This window comes from Equus przewalskii, chromosome X, assembly GCF_037783145.1.
Source record: "Equus przewalskii isolate Varuska chromosome X, EquPr2, whole genome shotgun sequence".
Classification (NCBI taxonomy): Eukaryota; Metazoa; Chordata; class Mammalia; order Perissodactyla; family Equidae; genus Equus; species Equus przewalskii.
The window spans coordinates 113,355,866-113,362,387 of record NC_091863.1 but is presented as its reverse complement, the minus strand read 5'-3'; positions in this window follow the sequence as shown (position 1 = coordinate 113,362,387).

The following is a 6,522-nucleotide window of genomic DNA, read 5'->3' as shown; positions in this document are numbered from 1 at the left end:
TGACTGACGTAACAAAAATGGCAATATAAGACTTTTTAAAAACCTTATTCAGTCCTTTTACAATAGAATTGAATGGGCAATCATGGGAGTGAGAGGCTGAGAGAGAGGAGAGAAACAGGGCTAAGACCCAAGTAAGGAGAGGAGGAGGAATCACATTGCTCAGAGGGTGGGCAGGGAAAATAGAAGGTAGGAGAGAATGTGAGCCGTTGGACTCTCCAGTGATATGAGCTCCCCTGCTAGATGAGAAGCCCTTTGAGGCCACTCAGGGCCCCTGTCTCATTCATCCTTTCATCTTCAGCATCTGAAAGTGTTTACCAGGTGTTCCATAAATGTTCTGTGGGTGGAATGAAGGGACAGGAAATGTCAGAGGTACATTTCTGGCTATCCTGCCCATTCACAGCTCAAGGTGGAGGATGGACCTGACCGGAGCAGCAGTGAATGTCCAGCTCCACTTTCCATGTCTAGACCCTAATACAGGAAGAGATGCCCAGGGTTCTAATCCCAGAAACACACATCCTGTGGCAGGCACTGGATTTGGCAGTTGACATGGGATGCCTCACTGATCCTCACACAGAGACCATACATGAGGATGGGTACTCTAGGAGCCTGTTTGGCCGCAAGTCCAGCTAAGCTAAGACAGCGGGGTATCATGCCAAGAGACTGAAGAAACGACCCAGAGACGGAGGGCAATACATATAGATTTATTACGACTTACATACGGGGAGAGAGTCCAGGGGTGGCAAACTGGACTTAGATATGCGCACCGCTGCAAACCCTGAGAGAAGTCTGCTTAAGTAGGCAGAGGAACAAAGGCTGCATGCTTGCCAATGGGGACTGTCCCTCTGTGACCTGCATTCCAAGGAGCAATCCCCCGCCCCCTGCAGTGGGCCTCCGTGTTCCCTCAGACCTCAGAGGTGTTTGTGCTGACTCTCCCACAAGAAACAGCTGGGTTGGCCAAGCCCAGGGCCGTTATCATCATGAGTGCTGACGCATAGCCCAGACAAGGAGCCTCAAGGACACATGGCTACTGTAAAGCACATAGGCCCTGTTCGAGCAGGGCCCTACAGAGCCTGAGACCCTGGAGTTAAATACTTGCCTAAACCCAGGAGAGTAATATGTTGGTGGTGCGGTACCACAGTCTCAGCTTCTCTGAAAGCAGATGCACTTCCACTGAACAATTATCATGCACCAGACTTCCATGAATCAGACAGATCTGATGGAGACCCGGAGATGATTAGGGCAACGGTGGCTTAGTCCTCTTCCTACAACCCCACGGCAGAGGGAGTGAGGGAGGAAACCATACAAAGCAACCACTAGCATCACCTCTGAGGGGTTTTGAGTTCCTAGAAAACAAGAAATGCCCTGGCCGGAGCTGTGCACAGAACTGAGCAGTGACTTTGGGAGGCACTTCCCAATTTGGAGGGAGGAAGGAGAGACAGGCAGCTTATCAGTAACTCACAGGGGAAGCAGTTGGGAAGAGGTGAGTAGTATCACTAGACAAAGTATATACAGTAGCTCCCCCTTATGGCAGATTTGCCTTCTGCAGTTTCAGTCACCCACAGTCAACCGCCATCAGAAAGCAGATGATTGTCCTTCTGCCGTTTTGCCTAACACTATGTTACAATGCCTACGACAGTCACCTCACTTCATCTCATCAGGTAGGCATTTTATCATCTTACATCATCACAAGAAGAAGAAGGGCGAGTACAGTACAATAAGATATTTTGAGAGAGACTACATTCACATGACTTTTATTACAGTATATTATTATAATTGTTCTGGTTTATTATTAGTTATTGTTAATCGCTTATTGTGCCTAATTTATAAATTAAACCTTATCATAGGTATATATCTATAGAAAAGAACATAGTATATGTTAAGCTTCAGTACAATCCACGGTTTCAGGCATCTAAGAGAGTCTTGGAACATATCCGCCATGGATAAGGGGAGACTATTGTAGAATTGTAATGTTCATGTTAACCAGCTTCCCAGTGCCCCTGAGGCTCTCCCACCAATGTCAACACCTGCCAGCCCTTCCTTCACCCTGCTTGGGGCTGTACGTCACCTTCCTTACTTTCCTTTCTCCTCTTGAGTGGCCCATGAATGTTCCTTTACACCTGTATAAGATGCTTGGGGCAGAGGCAAAGTACACCATGTGACTTATATCAAGCTCAGGTACTTTATTGTGACAACTCTGGTGCAAAATGTCCTGAGAGTGGTTTGGACCCCACTATTTGGCAGGAGCGTGGGCCCAAGGCCAAGGGAGTGATCCCTGGTCCTTATCGCTTCCACCATCTTCCATGCTCCCAACCCTGACCTGGTATACACCTAGCAGCCAGATTGTAAAATTCCTTTGAAATAAACATGAGAACATCTATCCCTTGATTCTTCAGCCTCCAGAGGAGTGTGTACAGTTTGGGTAAAACAACCTGGCACTTGACTATGCAACCAGGAGCAGAAAGCAGCTTTGAAGAGGATATTTGTGGGAAGGTCAGTTGGATGTCACTAAGATCCAGGCCTCTGCCCATAGACCCACTCCCCCTCCTTCTTCTTAACCAGGTGCACCTGAGGCTATTGTTTTACAGTAACCACATCCAGAGGGCTGTGGAGACCTCTAGCCTACAGAGAGGATTGAGAAGGTACAGCTTTCTCCTTTCTGCCTTCATACTCTCCAGCTTACCAAAGTGCCCTGAAACATGTTTACATGTTTATTTAAGTACTAAATTAATATATTCTTGTGTTTAAAAGAAATTAAATAATACCGGTGTATTAAAAGATAAAGGAAAAATGCCCAATACCTCTCCTTCTCTCTACAAAATCTCACTTAACAGGATTGTTACAAATCCAAAATTCAATTTGTCTACTTTCACATATAGATAGATAGACAGACAGACAGATAGATAGATAGATATAATAGTTACAGAATCCTAATAGACATAGTTCTGCTAAGAAATATATACCAAACCCCTCTGTGTCAGGAGACACAGAAATAGAATACACAGAGCTATATCTTTTTCTTAATGATTGCCTAATACTCCACCTGAATTTCTCAGATACACTCCTGCCTCAGAACTAAAGAGACCCATTTCTGTTCAGTTTCTCAGATGATACAGGAGAAGGATGGTACCAAATACACTCACAGTCCCAAAGATATAGAACTGGAAAATCAGATTTCTATAAGTGAATTATGATTTCTGTGAATTAATGTCTTATTATTAAGTAATCTGTATTCTTTATGTTTTTATATTGCTGCAATATAGAATTTATTGCCTGCGTATGTTTCGCTAGATTTTTGTTCTCATTTTTCTCATTCCTAGTTATTTTAATATAATTAGTCACCTTGAACATACAAGAGATTATAAAATTGGTTTATTTCTGGCATTTTCTTACTTTTAGAAAGTATCTGGCATCATGATAAATCTGTTGTTATAGATATTAAGAGTGTTCCCTGTCATAATTTGTGTTTGCTTATTTTGTTTTAAATGTAGAGTAGACCTCTCTTTCAAATTGGCCGGTTACTTTGATCTAGACTAAATTTTTCCTGAGACAGAATAGGTGTGGTGAATTGAAGATAACTACAAATTCTTTGCCACTTAAGCTTCAAGAGATAGAAATGATTTCCTCCGACCCTTTAATCTGGGCTGGCCCTGTGACTTAATTTGACAAATAAAATGTGATGTAAGTAACTTATAACTTATGATGCAAGGGCTTAAAGACCTGAAGATTTTTCCTTTGACACTTGGAATGCTCCCTACTGAGAGTCAGCCACCATATGAAAGTCTAACTACCCTGAGACCACCATGCTGGGAGGAAGCTCAAGCTAGCCACACAGAGAAAGAGAGGTCATGAGGAGGAGTAGCAAGGCAGCAAACAAAGATGAGGATGAAGTTCCTCTTGGACCTTCCAGCCCAGCAGAGCCCCCCGCCCCTTGAATGCAGCTGAGTGAATGACTTTAGTTGACTACATAGAGAGCCAAAAAACCATCCAGCTAAGCCAAACATGAATTCCAAATCAATAGAATCATGAGCAAATAAGATGGCAGTTGCTTTAAGCCACGTAGTTTTGGGATAGTTTATTTCATGGCAGTAGAGAACTGAAACATGGAGAAACTTACGATATGTTGCAGATAAAAGCATGAGCTCCATATCAAAAGAACTGATATGATGTTATGAATGTACAGTCCTGTTCTGTTTCCTTAGATTCTGTATTGTATATTTGGTATCCATTAACTATAGGGCCAAACTAATGGCCAAAGTTGTTTACATCTGCCCTGCCATCCAGAGCCCTTGCTCTAAAACCATCCCCTTTATCTTACTCTCACACTCCAATATTTTCCCTAACTTAAATCAACCCAGGGCCAGGTACTAGACAATTATACAGCCCAAAGCCTGCTGGAATTATTTTAACTAGCTAATCCTAAACTGTTTTCCCTCCCTTGCCTAGCCTTTCCTACAGAAACTCCAGAAAAGGCTCTGGTCTGTGTCATCCCCTCACTCCTTGCTGCCTCCTGACTAAAACCTGGTGCTTCCCCCTGTGGCCCTGCATGGCACAGCATGCCCCCTCCTCTTAGAAAATATAAGTAATAAAAATCTCCTTTCAATGGCATTGCTCTCTCCAAATCACTCAGTCACCTCCATAAATTAAAATCCTGAAGGTACAATTGAGATAAGTGAAAAGTAATCCTGTCCTGTGAGGAACTCCAAGGAGTGTGCGTGTGCGTGCGCACATCCGTATCATTGTGTGAGTGTCTGCATCCAAGTAGACATGCACGCATTGCTGCCTTCTACCACCAACGATGTCACTTGTCATGAGAACTGGCCGTGTCACAGTATGACAAAGATATAATCGAAACTGACCATGTTTTATGCAAGGACTATATATGCCTAATATGTAAAAGAAGTGAAGCACATTTCAGGGAAACATTAGGGAAGAAAGAATTTTTGAAATTGGGTTCAGATCCTCATACTCTTGCTTATTAACTATGTGACTCAAGCAAGTCACTTAATTCTTCTGAGCTTCAACCTCCTATTCAATAAATGTGTATAATAATAGGACCCAAATCATAAAGCTGCAGCAAAGACCAAACGATAAAATATAAAAGTATTTGGCAAACTACAAAGTGCCATACACAGATTGCATATTCTTTTTCACCGGAGAATTGTGATTTACTAGTCTCGCAGTGACTGTATTGCCTGCATTTTAAATTTAATGTGTCGTTAGCTCACCTCTCTTATTTTATCCTAGTAGCTATAAATTTAGCTCTGAAGTTTAAATTAAAAAAATGTTTACTCTTGAATAAGAAGTAGTTGGAGTAATAAAATAAGGTTTCATCTTGGTCTTGCTTTCTGTCAGTTCAAAACATGCTGTCCTCATAATGATGAGACATGGGTTTTTTAGGGAAAACAGTGTCCATTATAACATTCTGAAGGCTGATTTGTAACATTTTCTATTTTCTCTATCAATCTCAGGAGAATCCATGCTATATCTGAGATGTGGATATGTGATCCTCTCTCAAAGTGGAGAGGCAATTGAATGTCCAGAAACCTCCTTTCATCACTATGCCACCATGGTGGTTCTCCTTGGAGATGTCAACAGCCCCAAGGGCATCTGAGAGACAGGAAACAGGATTTTTCTCAGCCCTAAGAGCACCTCTGTTGGCCCTCAGCTGAGTCTCAGCATCCTCTCCTCTCAGGTTCCCTAGGCTTTCCTACTAGCCTCCTTCAGGTCCCTTGGCTCCTCCTATCCACTCAGTGACTATTTCCTTCAATACAGAAATGGGGTCTTTGAGTAAAGGCCCTCCCTAGATAAGAGGAGGTGTGTGATCTATGAGAGTAACTCCAGCATCTTTCTCAAATCTCATGCTGTTTCCTGCAAGTACACCAGTCTCTGCAAAATGAGAATGGAATCACAGAACTTCACAGAAATATGATAGAAGTGTCACTGTATTTTTCTCAGTGCATCATATCAGAAGGTACATGATGTGCTTTTCTTCCATCACTGGGGAACAGGGCCAGTTGCTCATTCTAAGGGCTGCAATGTTATTACGTAAGAGAAAGACCCCAAAGTGGCCTTCTAATGACAACAGATTACAGATTACAGATGAGAAAGTTAAGATCCAGAGGAGATGAGTCACTTGCACAAGGCAAACATAAGACATTCTCTTTAAAGTTAGCAAGGAATTGTAGAAAGAAGACTGGACTAGGGGTGAGATACCTGGTCCAGCTTCTATATCTGACATGTTCTATCATGGGAAAGCCCTTGAGCATCTCTGAAACCCAATTTCTTTATTTGTAAAAAGCGAATAAAAATGCCCCTTCACAGAGTTAGTGTGAGTCTCAAATGAGAAAATGGATATGAAAGTAAGTTTTAAAGTGTAAAATGCTTTCCACACATTAATTCTTAATATCCGTTGTTTTAAAACTTGAAATGATTTCAAATGTACAAGTAACTTGTAAGATTTTTACAGATTCCTACAAATTTTCCCCCAGGTTGAACCAATTGTTAGCATTTTACCATATTTGA